At 35.7% G+C, this 25,597-nt stretch overlaps 1 long non-coding RNA gene across 2 annotated transcripts; it reads left to right on the top strand.

Annotated features, from left to right (window-relative positions):
* The first annotated feature begins 386 nt into the window (after window positions 1-386).
* On the top strand, window positions 387-25,322 carry LOC125780204 (uncharacterized). 2 transcript variants are annotated; one of them, XR_007423614.1, is made up of 3 exons: window positions 387-559; window positions 21,954-22,072; window positions 22,164-25,322. It is a non-coding gene; the product is annotated as an uncharacterized LOC125780204 (long non-coding RNA). The 2 variants fall into 2 exon arrangements; XR_007423613.1 differs by having other exon boundaries at window positions 388-559; window positions 21,954-22,078.
* The last annotated feature ends 275 nt before the right edge of the window (window positions 25,323-25,597 follow it).

Raw genomic sequence — 25,597 nt, 5'->3', positions numbered from 1 at the left:
GGGTGCGACCTCGGCTTGGAAGACAATGCAATAGTCAGGAAGTCTGAAACTGGAGTTGATAGAGAGCTCCTGACATTAAATCCCAAGCTTTGACAAATCCGTGAAGAAGTTTACTGTCACTCTCCTCCAACGGCTTCTTCGCACCCACAACTCGAAAATCCTGGCTCAGCTTGAATATTTTTCACCACAAGCGTCCCTTCTCTAGAGGGATTTTGCTATGAAAATTTGAGTAGAGAACAAACTCACACAATTTTTTTGGAAAATCTTCTTACTCGTATTTGTAATAAACTCGGAGGTATTTCGTTTTAAAAATATATTAACTACATACAAATATAAATACATATTTATGAGGCACAACGTTCTAACTATATGTAATTTCAATCTTAATATTTATTATCTCCATCTACTCTTTCAGGTGCCATTTGTGGTGGGCACTGCTGTACGAATGCAACCGAATTGGAGCTGAGAAAGGAATCCACCGGCGAATTTTAACGTTTGTTGCATCATCACACTAATAGTCTGCGCGGCATACTCGAATCTACGGCGAATCTATTTCAAAGTAAGTGCAAGTTGAAATATAAAAAAATATATATAATAATTTTTTAAAATTAAATTATTTTCCTAAGTCGAACTTTTTTCACATTTTTTTATTGAAATACTAAAAAGGGATTTTATAACAAAGTACAAAAGATTTCCATATTAAGTATTTCTCAAAACTACTAGTTACAAATATATATCATGTTTTATTATGAGAGACCGATAGTGAGTAGTATCCGAATTTTAATTTATTTAGAAAAATTAATTTAATCAAATTTATAATATAATTTTGTATACATAAATATTATATTTTATATTCGAAATTTCAAATAAATTTTGTCAGTATATCAAATATATACTTAATATTGTAAAAGATTAATTCCATTTTTCGAAAGCTCTTCATTAAAAATCACATCAGCTCCACTGTGCGCGCATAGAAAAATTTAATTTAAACACAAAAATTCTAAATTTACACAAATAGAGAAGATAACTGAATAGAAAGCGCGGAAAGAGGATTAGAGAAATCCGTCAGTTTTTGTTTTTTTTTTGTTATTATTTTTCGTTTAATACAAGTTTTCAGCGCGAAACTCTTTGCAATAAATCAATTCAGTCAATGCCAACGAAACGCAAAATTATGACTTCCTTTTCGGTATATTCGCGAGCACTGTAGCAGCACGCCGTTACGCCCGCTTCAAAGCTCATAATGCAAGATTCGCAAAAAACAGCAGATACAAAAGCAAAAACAAAAAATCCATAAAAAAAATTTTCAATGAACGCATACGCCATGTAAATTTAAATAATTATGCTAATTTCGCGTTGTTTAAGTTTTTTTGGCGCATAAAACATTTGCAAAAAATATTAAATTATTTCATGAATTCATACATACATATACTCGTATTACAATAATGCGTAACAATAACAATAATGTCAAAAAGTAAGCATTGCCATTTTATTTTACAACTAAAAAGAATTTATGAAGAGAAATGCATCGTTTTGTCTGCACTGTGATTTGAATAATAAAACGAACAAGTAAGCAATACGTCAGCGCTCGCTTGGACGCCTATATTTATGACATTTTGACCGAATTATCATAGCAATTAGCATTTAACCTGCAAATAAATGTACACACACACATTGTTTTTGGATACGCACAGATTTATGCGCATACTGAGATTTATAAAGCGACAATATAATAAACAACTTTGGTCTTGCTTCGGCCATAAAGCAGTCATTAGGATTCTTAAAAGCAGCTTTGAAATACGTTATGTGATTGAGAAAAGATTTACTTATGAATTGGCGAATTTTAATCATATTTGGTGGAAGCTTTGAACGAACCTTTAAACGGTGATCCATTCCCTACTTGTTTTTATAGAAAAACGCAGAAACTTCATATTTAATGCATTTATTATCATCCGAAAGAACATTTTTTGGCATTTATTTTGAAGATTAGCTCTTTCAAATATTGGCCGCGACTAGGTCTTAGACAGTCCATCCGTTGAGTCCAATTCAACATGTTTAAAAAAATATTCACCGATGATTCCACCGGCTACACCAAGCCGTTTTTTCCTCTAGAGGAAATAACAGCTCTTGAATCTCTTCAGGTTGCTCTTCGTCCCAAATACGACAATTCTACTCGTTTACATACCTATTGAGTCACTAATGGGCCTCATCTCTAAACAAGGTTTGGCTCGAAAATGTCGGATCTTTATGGAACTTTTCAAGAGCCCATTGCTTCGCTGTATTTTGTACGTTTTCAATTTAAGATCTCGACGAAAAATGCGAAAAGGCGTTCCATACGTAAGACCGAATTTCTGCGAACGTCACCGAATCGATTATCCACGGCCTTCATGTACACTCTCAGCTACGGCTGCGTACTGGACCTAATCAATTCGGTCGAATATTGTCCAAGATATGTAATGGTGTTGCGAATAAAACGCTCATTCTTTACAGAATGTGAATTTTCGTAATAAAGTTAAACAATTTGTAAACTTTGTTCAGGCGTATGTCTTGCCACAATGAAATGCCAAACAATATTGAACAAAAATAACATGACAGCATAACTTGAATCGCATTCCAAAGTAAATAGAACTTTAAAATAAAAAACAGAACAAATTGTTTATTCGGCAAAATCAATTTATTTTGTTTAAAATAGTTTCCTTCTGCTTCAATACAGCTTTTCGCATGGTCCAAAAGCATGACAAAGGAGTGTTTTAGCTCGTTGGTCGCCAGTATGCCGGTGCAAGCCTTTGGAATGGCCTATACGTCTGAATAACGCTTTCATTAAATGGCCATATGCATTTTTCCGAAAAAGAAGAAATCGCACGGTGCCATATCAGGTGAATACGGGGAATGGTTAATGGTTACAATGTGGCTTTTAGTTAAATAATCGGTCACAAGCTGTCCGTCGAATGTTGGATTCTGAGCAATTTTTGGTCGTCGGTCAATTTGTGCGGAACAAACCATGCACACACCTTTCCTAAGCCCAAATGTTCCGTCAAAATGCGATAAATCGATGTTTTGGAGATGTTCAATTCCATTTCCATGATGAATTCGATGGAATATCCGGTGATCACGGATTTTGTTTGGCCCATATGTTGAGCGTCATTTATGCCCTCACAAATGTTGAAACCACTAGTGCACTCTGCTACGGGGTAGGCAGTCATCGTCAACTTGTTTCATCAATTGAAACGTTTCGGTAAAAGTTTTACTAATTTAAAAAAAAATTTAATGTTGGCTCTTTGTTCGAAGCTCATATTCGCACCGATAACACAAGTATACTGACACCTAAAACGCAATAACTTCACTTCCAATCTTTGTCTTTGCCTAAAAGTACAATCCTATGTTGGCATAAATATGAGCGCATTAATGAAGAAATGACGATTTTTCAATTTCCCCGTACGACTGAAACTACGTATGTATATGTATTTCATAATATTTATTGTTTTGGTTTTTGACTAGCTGGAATGTTATGAATTCATGTCATTCTCGGTATTTATGTTGCAATTGTTTCCATCTTTTATTATGTGGTGAAGTAAACAGAAATCAACACCGCCTTCATTCGATGATGTATTTTCATTTTTTTATTTATTTTTCTTAAAATTTTTTGTAATGCTCATTAGCATTGTAGCCATTTGTAATAGGCTTTGTCCGTAGAAATAGAAAAATTCTTCGAATTATAAGCTGTGATATGAGTGGTAAGAAACATAGTACATACTTACTTCAGTTAGTGTCTGACTATTAAAGTATATTTATATTTAGATGTGTACGCTCATATATACATATAATCATGTTGGTACATTATTTCTTTTTGGTTAGCTTTTTTTTGTTTACGGTTTATTGTTACGAAAGAGAACATATCATCAACTTATTTTCAAGTCAGAGACTCACAACGATGTTATAGAAGCTGCAACTGTAATTAAATAGCACTAAAAATTTCAAATTTTGAATTTCCGGAATTTATACATTAGGGTGTCGATTATTTCCCAAGTTGATTCTTTTTTTATGCAATTACCCCCAGAAGTTTCAGCATTTGTCCTAAAAACAAATGAATTTTTTCATATCTCTTTAAAAATCATTAAAACAAAAAATGCAGGTTTTTCCTTTGCCACTGTTTAAAAGCATTCCTAAAATTGCCCACAAATGTTTTCAAGCCCCCATTAACACGCTCCAGCTAAGTCTTATTTTGTGCTTATGGCGCCACACACTTAAATGACAATGAAATCTTTGCATCGGCTGCCTACTCTTGCTATTCATTGTCATCAATTTCATGGCTTAGCTATTTCGGTAATTGTACTTTATTTTCAATTTGAAAGATGGCACACACGCACATGCACTAATAGTAATAAATTAGGAGTGGAATCGTTCATGCTTCAATTGTAATCATAAACAAACATGAGCGCATGATGTCATTCTAAAGTAAATTAATTAATGTGATCATCATCAAATTGAAAACTGATTGATGCTTCAAGCGAATACACTCGCATATGAATATGCACACGCATACTTATGTACATACATTCATCCATGCTCATATTTTATACAAATTGTCAGCCACCTCCTCACCAAATAGTTGACTTCTTCCTATGAAATGTGTTCAGTGTGGGCGTCGCCTTCTTCCAAATTCAATTCAACGAAATATACATATGTATTTTTGCTTCCAAAACTAGTCGTGTCATTACTCATTTATTTTCTATTCATTATGCATTTTATAGATTGCATATTGTTGTCGAGTAGTTGTCGCTTTCAATAATGGCATTTGAAATCGGATTTAGTTCTTAGATAAACAGCAATTATGATTCAATTTCATTTGTGAACAGAAATCGAAGCATATAAAGTTTACAAAATACCAAAGATTGAAACTTTTGAAGTTTATTTAAGTTAAGGGAAACGTATGTTGTAGTATTACTTATTTTTTCTTCACCGAGAAATATACTAAGGATTAAATTTGGTGGTATTGGACCAGCTTCATTCATACTAAGGTTTAAAAATTCTTGAATACAATAATCTTTGTTTTGTAAAAACAAAGTCACAGACCACAGCGATTGCAATTTTCACACATACTACTACACAAGCTTTTCCATTTTCTTTCAGATTAAAGGCAATTTTCAACAGTAACGTGGGAATGTCAACAACTGTTCCCTTTGGCCTCAAACATGGCACATTCGGTGCCATCACTTCCAACCTGGCAAACGCATGCATTTGTGGCTTGTATTTATTGTTTTCACACTGGCGAAAAAATCCATTTCAAAGTGTCAGCAACCGTTTCTAAAATATTTGTTTAGCTACAATTGTATACAAAATGCAATTCCGAACAAAATGTTGGTCTTAAAAATCCAACAAACGACTGTGTGTATATATGTGGCCCTTTAAGGCTTAGAAATATTTTAAAAACATATACAGACTCATATAAGTTCGAGTACAATCTTGTGTAGTGGCAATAAGAGGTAGCCAACCGACACACCACGTTATCTCGGGCCACACAGGCAAATTGTCTAGAAAACTTTTGTTTGCCACCAGCCAGTACTTTTATTCAATTAGCCACACTCTCACAACAATTTTTGGGCCCTTTCCCCATAGAAGTATACAGTAGTTATGCTGAGATCACACGATTGGTCAAATGTACCGATTTTTGACAAAATTTTTCTGTACAAATATGTACAAAATAAATTTTGTGTACCGATACAATTTTCAGTGTTCACACGATTGGCGTACTTGAACCAGCATTTTTCTGTACTGATTTGTGCACTTCAATAATATGACAGATATTTGTGCAACCCTGTCACATGGTTGGGCTTGTCATCCTAAATAAAGCAGCCAATGAACGTTTGGCGGTTACACTTCGCTTCCTTGCCTCTGGAGACAGCTTCAAAAGTTTATCTGTGACTTTCGCATTGCGCCGAATACCATATTTGTGCCGGAGGTTTGCAATGCAATTTACAAAGCTTTGAAAAATGAATATTTAGAGGTAGCTATACATAATCACATCAAAAATATAAATTGATATCACATTACACATTTGCAAGGTTCCAAACAACGAACAGATGTGGATTGACATTGCCCAAAAATTTAGTGATAAATGGAATTTTCCCCATTGTATAGGCGCAGTTGACGGGAAACACATTGTGATGAAGGCTCCGCCGCGGTCTGGAAGTACGTTTTATAATTATAAAGGTACTCTGCAGATGTTAAGTAAAGTTAATGATTTAAATATGTCTGTAACTTTATTAATATAGAAGAAAAAGCAATTCAATGAAATATCAATCATCATTTAATTCTGAAAGCGCATCTATAGTGCACTTCATAATATTAATTTCAAGTTTTTTTGCTGCTTTCTCATTTTTTGCATTCATTTCACGCATTTGCGACGCTATGTACATGCCGAAGGAATACCACATGTCCTCTTTTTCTGCATACAACAAATCTGTTGCGCGTTTTAAAATATCTTCTGGCGAATTGGTTGCTGCATCAGCTGGCGATGATGTTGTTGCGTTGGATTGCATGTTGATGGGTTGAAAATGCGTGTTTGGTAAACTTTCGCTATCAGGGCTTATATTTGAAACAGATGAGGTCATTTTTTTTTTGTCGTGGTTATGATAAAACTGCATTGCAGTCCAAAATTGCCAATGAGGTTGTGAACTTGACGCACTCTGACCGGACTTTGCCTGTAATTTGTTTTTTGTATTATTGTACGCTGTTTTCACATTCGCCCACTTGGCTTTGCACTCATCAACGCTACGGCCATGAGAGTTCGCTGCAACTTCTCTCCATGCGTTCTCTCTCTTCTGTCGGTTTTTATAGTCTGATGAAGAATATTCCCACAGACAAGGATGTTTTTCCATTATTTCTATTAAATTAAACACATCTTCCGAGGACCATGCCGTTGTAACTTGAAAACGCTTTCTCTTTTTATCTGGCGTTGGTGTTGGTTCTGCAGACATATTGGATATATTTTCGCATATTGCGGTAGTCAAATTATCAAAGATTTCATCTTCATCTGTATCCATATTCTGAAAAATAAATGAACAATATTAATATATTAAATGTAAATAAATAAATATATAAATAAAAAGACCAGACATTTGCACACTTCGGCAATCACATTTATTCTGATTTTTTCTCTGATTCGATACAATTTCTTTCACTTAAAAAACTCAGCCTACCAAGCCTACGCAAATATCAAGTGGAAAAAACAGGTTGTTGTTGATGGTGTCAGGTATGCGCTCAGCGGACGCTTTCCATAGATTTAGTTACCGCAAGTTGATGTCGCTTAGCGTGCCGTGTGCAAACTTTCAAACGCAGCATGCCATTATCATACCTTTTCAATGAAGGTCATCCCAATAAATGTTCGGGCAGTATCAATTGCTAATTGTTGTTGTAGGCAGAGTTCGCAAATACTCATCACTGAGAAGTAAAATTTCTATCTTCCTCCTCAGTACAACACAATTGAGGAGCAATAAATTTTGATTTCCTCAATTGTGAGTTCAAAGGAAAGAGTTCTCTTCTAGAATATTTCTCTTTAATACTTATCTTATCTTTTAGCTCTAATATTTACCGCAAACCTACGTGCTCCTCAAAATAATACTCCTCACAAGAGCGATAAAAATAAAGATGATGCGTTAGGCAAATAGTTATCTTTTAAAAATGCTCGCTCATGCTAATATATGAGTGAGTCAAATACGTGAGGAGTTTTTTTGTGATGAGAATGTTAGTTAAGCTTGCGCTCCTGAGTATTTGAAATGATGTCCTCTTGCGGAATATTACTCATCAGAGCAAGAGCGTATTTTGATGGTTTTACGAACTCTGGTTGTAGGGTGTCATTTACATATATGATTTTCTTTTAGAATTACCACAGCTAAGCGTGATTAGATTATGAATGGTAATAATGAAGAAAAAGACACGAGCGGATTCAATGATGCCTTTAGGGGAGTTGAGATGAGGGTCGATCCACTAACTTATATAAACATATCATAAGTATTTATACTCACCAATAGATGTAGTGACTTGTTTAATAACGGAAAAATGGAATAAAGAGCAGTGATGCATCAATTGTTTTTGCAGATATCAGTGCTGCCAAGTTTAATAATTATTTATTATTATTAGTTTAATAATCATAGAGTTTCCAAACAGTAAATAATGAAATTCCAGCCAGGTGTAAAGTATTCCTAGGATAATAAAAATAAAAAAAACATAATTTTGGCTTTATTTGAATTGATTGGTCCTGCAGGGGCAGATAAAATTATCGGTACATTTGTCCATTTTTTGTATTTACTTGATTTGTACAACAGTTCACATGATTAGTACAACAGAGCCGTATTTTATCGGTCTATCTGCACAAAAATTTTGTTAATTTGCCTTATGCCAAATATTTTCTGGCTGTCACACGATCTGTACATATAAATGACAAAAAATTGGTACATTTGACCAATCGTGTGATTTCAGCTTTACACTAGAGTACAGGTACTTTTTTTACAGAACTTATGAAGCATTTGTTGGAAATCATTTAGCATGTTTTGGCATAATGCTTTGAATTGAATATTGGTTTGGCATCAGGTTTTCCTTTATATATACTTTTTGATACAGAATTTTACTGACATAAGCATGCAACATTTTTGTTGCAACGCTGGGCAAAAATGCTAGCTAAGTGCAAGCGGAGTACGACGCACAGTACTACACATCATAAAACGTGCAACAATGTATGGCAAAGTCAAAGTTGCATACACAATGCTGCCACTCGCCCATTTGGGTAATCAAATGATGTAGTAAAAAGCATTTCGTTTAATCAGCGCTTTTTTCGCATACATGTCTATATGCGTGTATGTGTGTGAAGTATTAGCTTTGTTAAACTCCACACGAAATAAGCAAAGATTTTCGCAACAACACTCATTACAACACTAACGCACTTTAACGCCAAAGCGCACAAAACGCAGCGGTAAAAGCGTGAAAAACTTTTGCAAATATTGGCTTCCGCTTAAGCGCTGAAACGTGCTTCAAAACTAAAACCAGCGCTTTGAGCCAGCCACAACACATAAAATACACATGTGTGCGCGTGCTTGTAATTCGAAACTTACAAGCGTAATAATAATCATTACAAAGCGTGCGTACAAAAATGATGTAAAACACAAATGGAAACAAAGCAGAACCGGAAACACTTTGTGCCAAAGCGCCGCGCTCTTGAGCGGATGTGTGTGCAACGGCAGTTTTTAATCCGTGAAAAAGTCGAGATATATGCGCCGTATAATGAAAAGCAACTTCACTTACCGTTATGCATAATTTAAGCTTTTTACATTGGCATCGCCATGTGGGCGTGAAATCCTCGCGCACTCGCTTTCCACTGCAACGTGAAATATGCAAAAATATTAGCATTAAATGTATGAAATGTGCAATTTCCTGCTTGAGTTTAATACACATTTTCATTTGCATGCGTTATGATTGCTTTTAGTGTTGTTGTTGTAGTTTTCATTTTTGCTTGTGTTGTGCTATTGCGCAGTTGTCTACGTTATAGTTGCATATTGTAGCTGTGGTTGTTGTTAGTGTTGTTGTTATTCTAATTACGATATTATGGTTGTTGTTGTTGTTATTGTTCTTCTTTTCGTGCGCAGTTGTTATCCAGACAGCATGCTGCGCTTAAATTTATTCTGCGCGGAAATTACGTATACGCCATGACGTCCACTCGCCGTTCATTCGTTTGGATTAGCATTTGAATTGCCTAAGGAGCCTAAGTTGTGTGGAAAATATTAGTGTAATTTTCTTGCATTTTTCTTATAAAAGGAAATAGTTAGAATAAGTGGCAGCTTTATAATTTTTTCTTATTTAAAATAATGTATATTCTTTAACTGAAATGTATTACATAAATTTTTTATTATACAAGCTGGGACAAAAAACTCTTTTACAAGTTGTTTATTCCTCAAATTAAAACTTAATTTGTTCGAAAATATCTCTGGTTCTCTTGGATCTCAAGCAAACAAATTCAAGCCTCCCGAATGTTTTTTTCAAAATGGTTTTCACTGATCCTTCTGATATTCCAACGATACCAGTAAGATCTCTGACTGTAAATTGTCGATCCTCAAGCACCAATTTATTGATTTTATTGACGTGTTAATCATCAGTTGATGTTGATGGCGGTGCTGGACGTGGTTGCTTATTTAACAATGAACTTAAAACTTCTCACACACAACATTCTGAAACAAGAACACTAAAATTATATTTAACATTTACCTCATAAACTCTCTCTTCAATGACCTTCTCGTGTGGGCGCAATCCTACTTTGAACAAAGATGCGAAATATGCAAATGACGATTATAAATTTGATGTAGCAATTGATGGGGCACAACAGGCAGCTGCTGCGTTTTAACTGAAGTCCATGCGTTTACTTTACATATCTATGCACATGTGTATGTATTTGTGTGGGCGTTGTGAATGCTGTGATTATTTTTGTATCTGTGTCAACGACAAGTGTTCACTTATTAAATTTTTAATGAAGGTGCTTACGCTGAGAGACATGGAATTTGGGTAAATTGCTCTGCGGCCATGCCATCCCGCAAGGTTTCTAATAAACAAATGTAGTGTATGGGTCTATGTGTTTATATAATCATGCATTTTTATATTAAACTGAGAGTCTTTATATAGGTGATAGTCAAATATCGTATTTGAAGCTGATACTCTATATATATAATCTTGGTATTATAAATCCGCATCAGTTAATTTAATTCGATCTAATCTTATTTTAAAAGTCTCTAACCAGGGGTAATTGTGTAGTTAGAAACCGTAACTGATTCCTCTTGAGACTACCAAATCTCTTAAGCAGTATGAGGCCTTTTACCATTATTGAGCTCTACTTCAGTTAGAAAAAAAATATTTCTAAGGCAGTTTTGATCGGCCGGCAATCCATCGTCCCCCGCCGCTTTGTTATTCTTCAGACGGGTGACTGCTATTCGAACGTTCTCATGATCGGACAATCGAACGTCCGCTCCATTGTCATCGATTGGGGAATCGAGTTCGCCATCTTCTGGGGTTATGGTTTCACTGCCATTCAGCAGGCTGGAGAAATGTTCCCTCCATAATTTTAGTATGCTTTAGAGGCGGGTGCGTATCTTGACTGCAAGAACATAGTGGTCGAGTCGATGTTAGAACCTCGGAGCGTACGCACGTCCAAAATACTAGAGACGTGTCTTCCGTCTATCACAACACGAACGATCTGGTTTGTGGCTTTTCGATCCGGCGACTGCCAGATAGTTAGATGAATTTTTCTATGCTGGAATTTAGTACTACAGATAACATAATTCGAACCCCGGCATCAACCCATTTGGGGATGTTTCATCATGGACCCTGAATTCACCGACAAAGATACCTTTTTTCGAAGATCGACAAAATGTCGTCTATTTTTGAATATTTCCTGTAATTTCATATGACACTTAATAGAAACTTAGTAATGCTAAGTAGGTGGCACTTAGCAATGGAAAGGATTGAATACTTAGTAATGCTAAATAAAAGAGTCTCCGTACTTCAATTATGTATAAGAAATCATATAAATTAATAAAATAACTAAATGTTCATATTCTCAATTAAACACTGAGTGAATGGAAGACTTTTCTTCTTTACTCCGACTAAAGCAACGCAATTATCAACGAAAGGTATGCATGTCTTTAAACTTGAAAACTCTCTCCCCCAAATAGAGCTACATAACTGCAAATACGTCTCAAGGTCTAGCACACACACAAACCAAACTCCAGCAGCGGCAACAAAAACATACGCCGGTTCGATGACTGGCAAGCATTCAATTAATTTCACTATTTTAAATCTTCGCTAAACTTGATTTGCATCCATAAAATCTATGCAGACTCACTTAGAATATGTAGAATAAGAACTGGGAACCACCGGCAGCACGGAGCAACTTTGAGTTGCAGCGGTTCACGGCGAGTTCGAAGTGTTGCAAGTGGCGTACAGTGCCAGCAGCTGCGGACAATACCACCAAGTCTTCGCATAAAGTCTTCTGTCTGCCTGAATTGCGCTCCACGCTTTTGTGCACTCAAAGAGTCAGCGCCGACTACTTAACTTGGCTAACGACAATCACAACTTGTGGCAACTGGACCTGCGGCAGACGGAAAGCGGGAGTTTTGCCCTGCCGCAGGTTATTATGCGCTCTTCAAATGTTGAAGACGAATAAAAAAGAAGGATGGCATTACTGCCGGCTTATCTGTGTGCGTGTGACAGTTTTGCAATTCTATTTTGACTTGTGGAATTTTTATGAGATTTTGAAATAAGGAATTGACTTAGATATAATTGCAGAAAAAAAGGGAACGGAAAAAGAGAGTTGGCAAAGGGAAGCAACCAAGACAAATATGCATGAAAGAAAAAGGTAGTAGAAAGTACCAAATAGACGACCGGACGAAGGAGCTGAACTCATACATACACACTAGTAGTACTGGATGGTACTGATGGGTAAAGCGGTTGCCAAGAGTTGAGAGGTTGGCTATAAAATGAACTGTCCAAGCAATGCATGGGCACTGGTGATGATAATTACAAACACCCTACTAAAGGGTTATAGTTATATAAAAAAAAAACATAGAAAAATGAATGTGCGAATTTTAAAATGGATTGAATGAGTGAAAATTAGAAGATAGAAATGAAAAGAAAAGAAAATTTCTGGAAGTTAATTTCCGCATATAAGTGGGAAGTACAATGGATGCCGATAAAATGTAGCCTATATAATCGTGATAGAAGAGTTGCGGTTATAGACACGTATTTTAGATCTAAGACTGGCCTATACTTATTTGTAAGAGTACAGGATTTTTCCGGAAAGTAATAGGACTGAGTCGATTTAAAAAAAATTATTGAACCAATCGTTACAATTCTTTAAAAACTTTCAAAATAGGCTCCTTCTGCGTCGATGCAGTGCTTCCAGCGCGATTTCCAAGCATTGAAGCCGTCACGGAAGGCATTCTCCGGAATAGCCTTGAGAGCAGAGGAGCATGCTGACCCCTTTGGCGTCTCAAAATGCTTGCCATTCATCAGCCTTTTCAGACAAGGAAACAAAAAAGTCGGGGGGGCCACATCTGGACTGTACGGCGGCTGTGGAAGCTTTGAGATGCCGGCCTTGGTTAAGCTGTTCACGAGAAAAGCGGTGTGAGCGTTATCGTAGTGCAACTTCGGCTACGTTGTCTGGTCGATTGACCCTTTATTTGAGTCTCTTGAGGAATTTCGTGTAAAACTTGGCGTTGATTTGACTTTGATGTCAAAAAAAAATAAAAAATTAGCATCATTTTCACTTTGGATTTGCTCATTCCTCAGCGACGTCTTCCCGGCCCTCCAAAAAGACCTGGTGCCACTGAAACACATCACTTCTTGCTAAAGCAACATCTGGGTAAGCCTGCTTGATCATATCAAACGTCTCTGTTGCAGATTTACCGAATTTCACACAGAATTTAATCGCGTTCCTCTGCTCTAACGAACGCTGCATTTTTGGCTTGCACCACTCACAGAAAGACGTCGCACGTTTCCTGACTCTCCAGGTGCTCGGAGACATCTGACCAGCCGCTCGTTCGTTAGCTAGGAACGGCTTCTGTCGAATCGAGTCGATGCGCGCACGCTCCGAAGTACAGTCGCGGCCGAAGAAAATCAGTCCTATTACTTTCCGGACAAACCCTGTACTTTGTTATGTATGAACTGAGCAGCCAGATAGTCAACCGCCAATCGGCCATTATAGCGTGAGAATCTAAAAATATTTTCGTACACATACGACTGGTAGTCAAAGAGGCGCGTACATCAACAAAAGGAAGCGAGCAGAATGAGCTAAGTTTATAACAGCGACCAGAGCTGCGCTTAAGCGTATAAGTTTTCGGCTGAATGACTAAAGTTGCATTACCAAAAACAAATGAAAATTAAAGAGAGCAAATGAAAACAAAAAAACAACAGAGGAAAGCAAGAGCAGAACAAAATTAAGACAGAACCAAAAAAATGTTCGTAAGAAAACCAAATAAAGAACACTGAAGCTCCAGAGCTCTGTAGCCCGCACAAAGTGCTGCCACAACTGTTCAACTAAAAGAAGATCGCAAAAAATTCCATCAAGCACACAATGAGTGCAGAGAAATTGCATTGAAAAGTGAAGAAAAGCATACGCAAATAGTAGAACAAGAAATCGAAAGCCAAGCGGCAATAATGACGGCCAAATGAAATTGAAATGCGAATAATGAAGTTGAGTTGAGTTTCACACGAATTCTAATCCGTTGCAGCCGGCGTAGGAACTTTGCAAATCGCCACAGCGCTTTTGTTGTATACCACATGTCCACTTGGTAGAACAGTTGACTGCCAAGATGCATGATGCGCAGCGCCAGACTCACAGCTCCACACGGCAGAAGAACGAATTTTTTGCTCTTCTTCTACTCCTTTCCTGTTTTTATTACCGTTTTGCTTTTGTGCGCTTATTTTTGGTAAGATGTGGCTTGGCAGCTTTAGTGGCATGGTCCTACATACCTCTATGTGCTGCGCATCTTAGACGCTGTGGCATTTTGGATAACGCTGCTTTCCATGTTCTTATTGCAACTTAAGGTATTCTTGTTTACGTAGGTATGTGTGTGTGTGTGTTGTAAAACTGGTTTCGGTATTTACATTTATAGGCTGCCCAAACATTCCATAGGGGGCATTTGCACCTAGTACCGACTTGGTATTTGTTAGCTTTCCTGACTTGCAGCAGTTTGTGGCAGGCACTTTGCCGTCTTGCTCTCCTGCTTGCCATTGAAATTGCTCCGTTGTAGTGAAATTTCTCAGCAATTCAATTAGATTTTATGTTCAATGCTGCCAAACAACGTGTGTTGTTGCCACATTTGTTGGTGGCAGCTGTAACAACAAAGCATAGCACTTTGCAGCTGTGTGTGGCAGAAAGGTTTTGCATTTGTTGGAATACATTGCAACGCAGCTTAAGCAACAATCCATACTTCACCGACTTTACTAAGCCGGCCAACAACATGCCACAACCAATACGGAGAGCTGATGAGCGTGCTTACAACGTGGAGTCAAGTACTTGTGCGCAATTGCTTGTAGTTGCATGGAAATTCCAAGCCATTAAATTTTACACTATAAGTAATTCCGACTTTGTTATGCTAGGTGAGGTGTGGATAGGCACAAATCCAATCCAATCCGACCAAACTCTGTGTGGCGTGCTGAAGGCTCAAGTATGTGTGCTATAAATAATATATAGTCAACTTATATAAAAAATTCTCAAGTGCTCTTTAATTTTTTCATTAATTGAGCATCACTGGCGCACTGTGGCACTCACCTACACCGGAACGCCCAAATCGCCTTCAAAGTTGTTTAAGTTTTACTGTCATTTCGCTTCAGCGCCGCCCACTTCTTTGCCTTGTTTATTTGCCATTAATTTAAGTGGCTGCCAGAGTTTCATGTTATTGTTATTGTAGAAAATTGAAAAATTATTGCTTTCGGCCAAGAGAAAATTTAAATCAGTTAAATAAAAGCCACACAACAAAGCCGATGAGTGCAAACACTTATTCTGGTGGCTTATTGGTGAAAAGTTTAGCTGCACACATATTAGTAAACATATATTATATACACATATGCATATATATGTACATATATATCTACATACATATATATAATACTAGCTCTTTACCCGCGGCTTCGCCCGCAGTGGAGCCATTAAATAAGTATGAGAGATAAAGGGTAAGAGTATAATAATAGAAATGAGTCAAAATGATAACTAAATTTTATTGCTTGGCTGAGATCAACAATTTTTAAAAATTACTACAGACAATGAAGTTTCAACACCTTAAAATATGCGTATTGAAATGCAACAAAAAATGTTAAAATATATTTCACAGCAACAAAAATAAATAATTCTGAATTCTAACAATTCAAAAAAATAAAATACAGAGTGTTAATCTAGTATATTTTTGTAGACCATGTTATAAGTTTTCCCGTCGGGTGCAAATATGTGTAAATTCTGAGCATACACGTGAACAGGTTGACCATGAGAGAAGCATGAGTTTTCTAAATGCACTCCTGCTACCTGTAATGCTTGGCCTTATGCCTTCTTTATAGTAACAGCAAAGCTAAGCTTGACGAAAAACTGAACCCTTTTAAATTTGAATGGAAAGTCAGTGGGAACAATTGGTATCCGAGGTATTATAACACTATTTCCCTTACCGACACCTGTTAAAATAGTAGCACCAAGTATGTTCTGTCCCAATTTTGTTATCCGAAGCTTTGTTCCATTACATAGGAAAGGAGCATCTAGATTTCGCATAAGCATTACTGGTATATTTAGTTTCAATGGAAGTTTATGTGACGGTACACCCGATAGTTCAAGTGAATTTAAAAACTCCACAGCATATGAAGTACTTAGTTCCGTATCTATAATTGTATCCATTGACAAATATTCCTTCACTTTTCCTTGAACCTCGTTTAAAATATCAGTGCTAATCCTATTAACAATTTCATTTCTTGGTGCTAATATTGCTCTTGCACACAACCACTGATCACTACACAAATTTTGTCGCAATTCCGGAAAAACATTAGCAATGAAATCCACATCACTTTCTACTAACTTACAAAATTCTCTTGACAGTAATATGTAGCCTTCAACGTCAACATCTAAACAACCATCACCAATTTTCAACAACATTTCCGCGTAAAGTCCTGAATCTATGTCATTATGAAGATGCACTCTCATATTCGTTTTCAGACGGAGTTTTTCAACTGTTGACCATAAGCGTGATGATTTAATGCACGCTTGAATTTCATCTGCTGGTGTCCCCCTCTGATTCACTGGGAGGGTTTGACGGAAATCACCAGTCAATAAAACTACCATGCCATTTTGGATATACCAGATTTCCGCTTTCGTGGCATTTTCTAAGAAAAGCTGAGTAAGAATTAACATCAGCGAGTAAGATCTAAAATAATAAAATGACTGCTAACCACAAAAATTACGGATTACCTCAAAAATTTGAAAAGTTTTATACTGCATGTAACGGCAGAATGAAATAACAATAAATATAGAAAAATTAATATTATTATGTTAATACAACTCTAACAAATAATTTCGACGAAACTAGTTATCACAAAAACGGTACTCACAGACTTTTTTTTAGATCATTAAAAGAGAAATAATTCTTTCATACATAACTTTTGTATATCTTGTGCCGCTTTCGCAGCGCAAGGAACGGAAGCCCTCAAAGATAAATAATTTCCCCCGTTTACACATTTACCACTGTTTCTTCGCTCCTATTGGTCGCAGCGTGATGCTATATAGCCTATAGCCTTCCTCGATAAATGGACTATCCAACACAAAAAGAATTATTCAATTCGAACCAGTAGTTTCGGAGATTAGCGCGTTCAAACAAACAAACTCTTCAGCTTTATAATATTAGTATAGATGTATTCTGTTGAGCTCAGAACTGTTAAATCTCTCTTCAGCATAAATTAGACCAATAAGCCCGAAAGAGTAAATTTCATTCACACAGTTTTACTCTTCTTAGGTGTTTTGATACTAACAACAACATTACTCTGATCGTCCTAGGTTTCACATATTTTTATGACGGGTGATCCAAGTAGAGGTAATTTTTGCAATAGTATTTTGTGTTGTTTATAAGTTGCGTCAAGCTGTCTTATTATTTTTTCTCAGTATCATTTGGCATTTCATCATGGACAGACTTTCACTTGAACAACGTTTACAAATCGTTCAACTTTATAACAAAAATTCGTGTTCTGTAAATATTGTGATTTGCGCACTTCGCTCAACTTACATATGGTTAACATAGTCGGCCTACTGAGCATAGTATTCACAACACCATTACCCACCTTGAGACCGAGCATTCATTATCGAATAATATTCGACAGAATAGACAACGTGCGTGGCGGAGAGAAGAAAATATGACATCCTTTTAAATTTAAATTTTTAGAAGCAACATCATGAGGTTTAACCTGTACAGCTTGAAAAATATTACATTGTACCCCGTAGAAGGCCATCTCATCTTCTGTTTATTTTATTTGTATCTCCCGATTGCTGAACCCGTTTTTGACGTTATTCCACATATAAATTTTCATTCGGAATTTACTGTAAGATAGCCCCTAAAGAATTGATAAAAGCACGTTTTCGTCTTAAAAATTGCGAATCAATCGGCAATCAATGTTCGCTAATGAATTACATCACAGAACATTTTATAAGGATTGGATTTTTTAACATCTGATCTTCCCAATATAAAATTTGTTATAAGATTTTTAAGATCAGACGTTCATTTCTGAATTAATACTGTCCGAATACTTCATATTATTCCTAAAAAAAATGCCTATATTAATCTTCAGATTTTTAGTGTAGTCCTATCTTAATGTACACACCACTTACATATTAATCTCTTGGTTAGCAACTTAAAAGTGCCATAAATCAACACGTCCAAATTCATTAAATTTTATCTTAATCCAATATTCTTTAATCTTCATTAGCAAATACAATTATGTGCATATATTTAGACACACGCTCTCGCTCACTGAAAATTAATCTTATCCACTCGATGTATTTTTGTCTAAATTTTTATTTTTCCCTTTCGCCGTGGCACGAGTACACATTAAATAATTAATTAGTTTACACGAAACGGTTTCCACTCGTTCGCAATTTAAATATTATCCGCACAGATCGCCATAGAAACGTCATAACCATAGAATTGGCCATTTCATTGCTGATGCTAATGCGTTGACTATACGAGGCAGCAAGCCAACAATGACAAAAAGAGTCAGTCATTGCATTTTCACAGCCATGAATGGAAGTGGATTTTAAAAAGGAAGTAACAGAGTGAGAATATAGCAAATTAAAGTAAAAAATAAAATGGGATTATGCAGTGTTACTAGTATATCTACACTAATAAGTATGTAGGCCCTGTAGGGAAAATAATGCTTTTCACAGATGTCGCTTAATTGCGTCGTAAGAGACAGGATTTTGAGTTATCGATCTAAGTTTTGATGTCTTGAAGAAAATTGATAAAAAGTAATTAAAACACTATTTTTTGTGAGAAACTAACTACTGATATCAGAAGTTATTTGATAAAGACGATGAAGCTAACGGAGATCGTATTACCTCCATTGTATTTTCTGAAATGTTCTCTGTAAAAATCGCCAAGAATTAAGACTATTTTGAAGCAAAACCCAACAAAGATTATCGTAATAACCCTGGAATTTATCAAGAGCCTATCCAAAATAATCTTTCAACGATTTCTTAATTGGAAAAGAGCCAAAGTGAGATGGAAGTTACGATGGTGATAAGAGCCCTGAACTGAAAGCATTTAATAGTAATGTATTTCCGGCAGGAAGCTTATGTAAACTGTTACGGCTTTTAAAATAATATTATTGTTGTTGCGCTTACTATCTTAATGTATTATCTGTAAAAATCCTTTCAACTCTATTGCACAAGCTTTGCAAGCTAATCTTAAGAGCGGAACTATTTTTTTTCTCTTACGAACAATCTTAATCCGTCGACCAGTTTGACGGTTCTTCTTGGCATGGATGCATTCGGCATGCTGTTGGACGAAGCGCAGATGCATGCAACACAACTGGTAATATCGGTTGCATATGTGTGTTTACATATATCTATTTACTATATACTGACTCATCAGCAACTGAACGGCATTGTAGAGCGCTTCTCGCTTAGCTTCTTCATGAGTCAAGAGTCCATACCACCTCTTTGTAATATGTTTCACTGCTCGTCCGCCTAGTCCACTGTGCGTCGCTGCTGGTGTGAGTAGAACACCAAGGCCCAAGTGCGCTCCATCGTTGGCCTCATAATCATTGGCAATTTGAATTTGCATTTAATTTGCAGTTGAATCCGATGCGATTTCCATAGAAAACTAACACAGACGCAAATTTCTTTTCTCGTTCATTTCCTCTGTTTATTGTAATAATATATATATTTTAATACAATTTTCCGCCTATGTACCATCATGGAATTACAAACAAATGTTCTGATCAGATTTGGCTCTACAATTCTCCAAAGCGCTTTGTTGGAAGCAGCGGAGCGCACTAGTTCTAATTTTATTCGTCGCATCGGGTCATGCTATACCTTTTTGGAAAGCTCATTTCACGCGCTAACACGTGTGTGATTAATTGTCGCTTCTTTTAAGTCGTGAGTTATAGCGTCGCAAACATGGGGCAAAATAAAGAGAAAATACGGCATATTTTACAGTACTACTACGATAAAGGCAAAAATGCATCTCAAGCCACCAATAAAATTTGTGCAGTTTATGGACCCGATACAGTTTCCATTTCCACCACACAACGATGGTTTCAACATTTACGTTCTGGTGTAGAGGTGGTCGAAGATGCGCCACGGTCCTGTCGTCGAAAACTGCGATAAAATCGCTGAATTGGTCGAAAGAGACCGGCATAGTAGTCATCAAACCGTTATAAACCATTTGAAGAAGCTTGGAGTCACTAAGAAGCTCGATGTATGGGTGCCACACGAATTGATTGAATAAAAATACCGCAAGACTTTTTTGACAACCCAATATAAAGAGTTATATTTACTTTGAGCAGCTGTCACTTGCTGACAAATTATGCCAACAATAGCTGTTTCATTTTTAATATAGCTTTTCGTGCAAAAAAATATGTGCATATACTTATACGACAGATTTTCTTTGTCGCCCCAACAATATATTAAAATATCGCTGTGGATTACCAACCCATCAGGGACACTTTTACTGAACAATGAAAACCGATGGGGTTCCAAGTGACTTATACACTTTTTAAATCTTTCACCCATTTTCATCTTCAGTTTATCTTTTACGCCTTCAATCATGTATCGTATTTGAATCCAAATATTAATATTACGGCATGACCATCCAGGATATCCAGAATATTCTTCCATATTTTGGTAAAGCTAAATTCATATAATGAACTTATAATATAAGGTCTAGTAAAAATAAGTACATTATTTTAAAATTAGCATAGTTAAAATGATCGGATTTAGATCAAATCTGCAAATTGTTGCCAGTTTGAAGGGAAATTTGAGGAAACCCTCACCGTATTGGCAAGAAGCTGAGACAATCCTTCCCTGCCTAGCTCCGGTGCTTCTTTTCGCCTGGCGTTGTCTTAATTGGACACAATTTCTATTCTATTGGTCCAAGCTGGCAACTGTGGAGATAGCTTTTTTGAGACTAACCAAGTATTAACTTTTTGCTGATTTCAAAGTTTGGCATTGAAGAGCTTTTTATTGTAGATGACTCCCTCTTGTCCTACAAAACATATATCAATACTTTTCTAACCCTCAACGCTGGCTTGACCATCGTTTACGGAAACTCACTGCAATTCGACCAAAACAGTTTTCGCTTCATGTGGTCATAGATTAGCCATCTTTCATCTGTTTCAGATGTGGATCGATTTTGTTGGAATACAAAATGCGGACCTTGAGGTTGTCAGATTTTTATATCCAGCTTTATTGGTATACAATCGAAACAGTGCTTACGTGAAGGTCAAACTCTACGATTGTTTTATCCATCCCTTAGACAACTGGGCTTCCAAAGCGTAGTGCATCTACCGAAACAGTATCAACTAAACCAAAGTTGTGTCTGATTGGCTGCTAAAATGTCAGGATCATGGTCAGTCGCTCGGCTCTCTCGTCGAAGATCACCTTTGACGCTGGCTTAAACAATATCACAAAAAAGTGTGCCTTCTAAGTCTCGATCTATATTCGGAATCAATATTAAAATTTTGTCTAAACATTTTTTTATTTAACATTTCTCTGTTAAAGATAATTTACGCTTTTTTCTCAAGAAATTCAGAAATATAGTGCAGAACTTTGTCGTCATTTTATATAAAACAAATTAAAATATTATATTAAGCATAGTCTATATTTAAGGTTTTATAAAAGTTTTATTATATTGAAAATCTATATTTAATTTACTTTTTGTTTGTCTTCTTTCCAGAGCATTTCCTAGTCCTAAAGGAATAATAAGAGAATAATACCCTGGCTGTCTAATCACAAGTTTACGAAGGCGTGGTATCACAATCGAGTGAATTGATCCTTCAATTCAGAAAACCTTAAGTACAAGTAAGTCAGACCAGTATTTAAATTCAAATTATATATAGCTCTATTTCTCTACTCTATACCCCTTCTCTTGCTCGCCTATTTACAGGCATTTTGAAACTGGGCACGACAACATCATCAACAGGTAGCGTCAACCATTTGGATGATCCGGAAGATGCCATACAAAAATTCCTTGTGAATCTCTTTCCGGTGGCCTATCACTTGATTTTCGATTGGAAGGAAGATTATGGAATACATCAATTGCTAGAAGGAGATATTCAACGACCTACAGTCATTTGGCAGAATATCAAAGGAGATCAAATCTTTATAAATTCTTCGCAACAGCGCGCTGAGGTTCTCAGCTAAACTGGTCAGTTGTAGATGTAAAAGAGAACGTATAAATTAGAGAAGATGTAACAGTAGTAAAGTAGATGTAACAGAGAACTTTTATATTAGAGAAGGTTCAATTGCGGACCAGCGTATAAATTGTCAAAAGTAAAGAAAATGTGAAGAGCATATTTCACCACAGCCAGCAGAATGAAGAAATTTTAACAGAGCCTCGCGAACAGAAATGAGCATTGATTGAAATTAGGCTCAGACATTTCTTTTGATATTACAACCGGTTGTTAGTCCTTTGGCTTATATTTTTGTACATTTATATGCCATCATGTACATTGGTATGAATATCATTAGGCGAATCTTTATGAAAGGGAGTTAACTTTCCGTAGTTTGCAGCACGTTATTTTTTAAAAATTGGTAAGAACGCTACTCAATTCTAGTGAGATACACTAAACAGAGCTTTTTTTATTTCTTATACCTTTGTACATTATTTTGCTCAGGCTTAAAAAAAAATCAGCTTACATTCTAGGAAGCGCACAGTTTAGGTGTTAGATGATGTGCTTCCTAATTCTACGTAAAACCTTAAGTATTAGGTAATGCTTTATTTATTTATTCTCTCAATATGTCGTTTATAAATCTTTTGAAATTTTTTAACCCGAACTCCTGCCGGAGTTATAAAAGCTATTTTCTCGATGTCCCTTTCTGCCACTAAAATCTGGTGCAAAAGTACTGTGCTTTGGCCAATTTATCCAAGATTCCTTCGATATTTAGTAGAGGATACTTATCGTCTTTAGTTAAATTATTTAATATCCTGTTATCAACTACTAGCCTGAATTTCTGTATTCCTGAATTATCTATCTTCTTTGGTACCATTAAGAGTGGTAAGCTTTATTTACTGTGACTTTCATAATTATTCCTTGCTCTTTTAACAAATTTGTCGTCTTACTTTCTCATTATGTTTGGAAGGTAATCAATATATCTTGGATTTATTTGTTCATCCGTTACTGTTTTGCACTTGTGAGCATGTTTCCTTCCGTATAGTTGTTGTCTGCTATTTCTCGAGCTTCTTTGCTGTCTCGAGTAATTAAAATAGTTTTGATTTGCTTGAATAATTTGAATGACTTTGCCCCGAGATTCATCACCAGATTAGATTGTCTTTATCTAATCCAGTAAATTTGTAAATTTCATTCGTCATATCTGTGCATCATGTAATTGATTGCACTGTTAATAAATAATAGTTATTTTATTATGATCTGTACTTTATTAAGTCTCTTTAAAAACTTAACTTACATTTTACACGCATACACATGCTTGTACAAACGAACTTTTATTTTTAAATTTATTTTAAAAAACAATTAATAAAGGAATACAAGAATAAATTAGTATAATTTTACAGCCGTCGACCTGTCTTCGATGTTCGCTTTCTCTTCGACTTCACTTGAATAACTCCCACCGAGTCGTATCTTCTGTCACATCAACTCAGAGACGTATTTTGTGGCGTGACACATTTCACTTCCAACTACAGCTTAACCTACGCTACCGCTAGCTCTAGCTGTGGCTACCCGCCGTAGACGTTGGGAGTGTTTTGAGTCAGCGAATCCCACAGTTTCTGCTTTTGGGATTGGGTTACTATGTTCTGCATTGTCTGGTCGGATGTTAGGCAGACAATGCACACTGTGTAATTTGACTGCCAGTGTTTTGGGTTAACTCCTCTCTTCCTAAGCGAGGATCGTTCGCGATCCTTTCAGTTACCTTTTTTACCAAGACATCTATTGCCCTTTTAGCAAGTGAGCAAAAGTAAACAAATAGGTACCGCTGACGTTTCTGATATTTCCAAAGTGATCCTCTATTTCAGCCATGACATTATTAATAATAGCAATATCATCGTCAATTTACTATAATTGGCGGAAGTTGAGCAGTTCGCTACAGTTCCCATAATGAGCTGTTTACCGCAAGTGGTAGTTTTTAGTGTTTTGCAAAATGTAGCAAACGTAGATTTTTCACATTTCAGGGCGTACGCATTATTTCCGCATTCAGCAACGGTAGTACTCGTCCTTGGTGCGACACGGCGAATAAGTAATTTTCTTACAAAATATCTTAGGTATAGGATATTTTATAACAAAATACAAATTGTCACTGTCACCTTAATTTTAGACATTTCTAATACTTCTATTATAGTTAGGTTGTTCGTCGATAAGTGTATTTAAATTAGTATTGTCTAGTACTTAGTACAAGGCTAATTAAATTAGGTTAGGCTAATGTTATAGAAACATTCCCTCTTTTTTCGGAATTGGAGCCTCTCCAATCGGTATCCGTATAGGGTGTCTATTGTATTTATTTTTGTTGCAGATTTCACAATTCCTTACAAATTGTTTAAATTGTTTCTTCATTAGTGGCCAGTAGTAAACTTTAGAAAATTGTTTTAAATTTTCTTTATAACACCTGTACGCTCTTATATGTGTTTGTTTAATTATTTTTTCTTGATCCTCTTCGTTAGTTATATAATATCAATAGCTATTATATCTGTATGGAAAACTTTCTTTGCAATTCTGTTTCGCAAAATTCGTCTTCAATTATTTTTAAATGTTCACTTAATTCTTGTCTATCATCATCATCCATTGTACCAAATAAAATATTTAAACCTTTTCCTACAATGTTTGCTAATGCTCTTTTTTGTCTAATTTTTAAAGGTTTGATTGAAGTTAATTTACTTCGTGCTATATTTAATATGAATAATAAATTGTTTGTTGATTTATTATTTTGAAATGTGTTATTAAATTTCTCTAGTGCGGTATTTAGTTTTGTTATTATATTTTCATAGTCTGCTAAATCTATAATATGATATACCTTATTAAAATCCTCTATTACGTCCAATTTTGCTTTCTTTAAAATTGTATATCCTGTATCGTAATTAAGCTGTGTTATTCTTATATCGTTACCCAAAACCGTGGTTGATAAAAGTAAAATTAAAACTGAAAGAAAAAAAAATAAATTTAAAAAATTATTAATTATTTTGTATATTTATGTATTCTCTTAACTCTTTGTGTGCATGTCTATTTCTTTTGTCTAATATTTTACCATCTTTTAATTGTATTTTTGTATTTTTCATCACTTTTCCTTGTTTTTTCCGCTTTTATGAATATATCTTCTTTATTTATTTCTGGTGTATTTTTTCATTGCAAATTTTGCTTATTAATTGATGTA

Source organism: Bactrocera dorsalis, unplaced genomic scaffold, assembly GCF_023373825.1.
Source record: "Bactrocera dorsalis isolate Fly_Bdor unplaced genomic scaffold, ASM2337382v1 BdCtg203, whole genome shotgun sequence".
Taxonomy (NCBI): Eukaryota; Metazoa; Arthropoda; class Insecta; order Diptera; family Tephritidae; genus Bactrocera; species Bactrocera dorsalis.
This window is presented reverse-complemented; position numbering and strand designations above follow the sequence as displayed.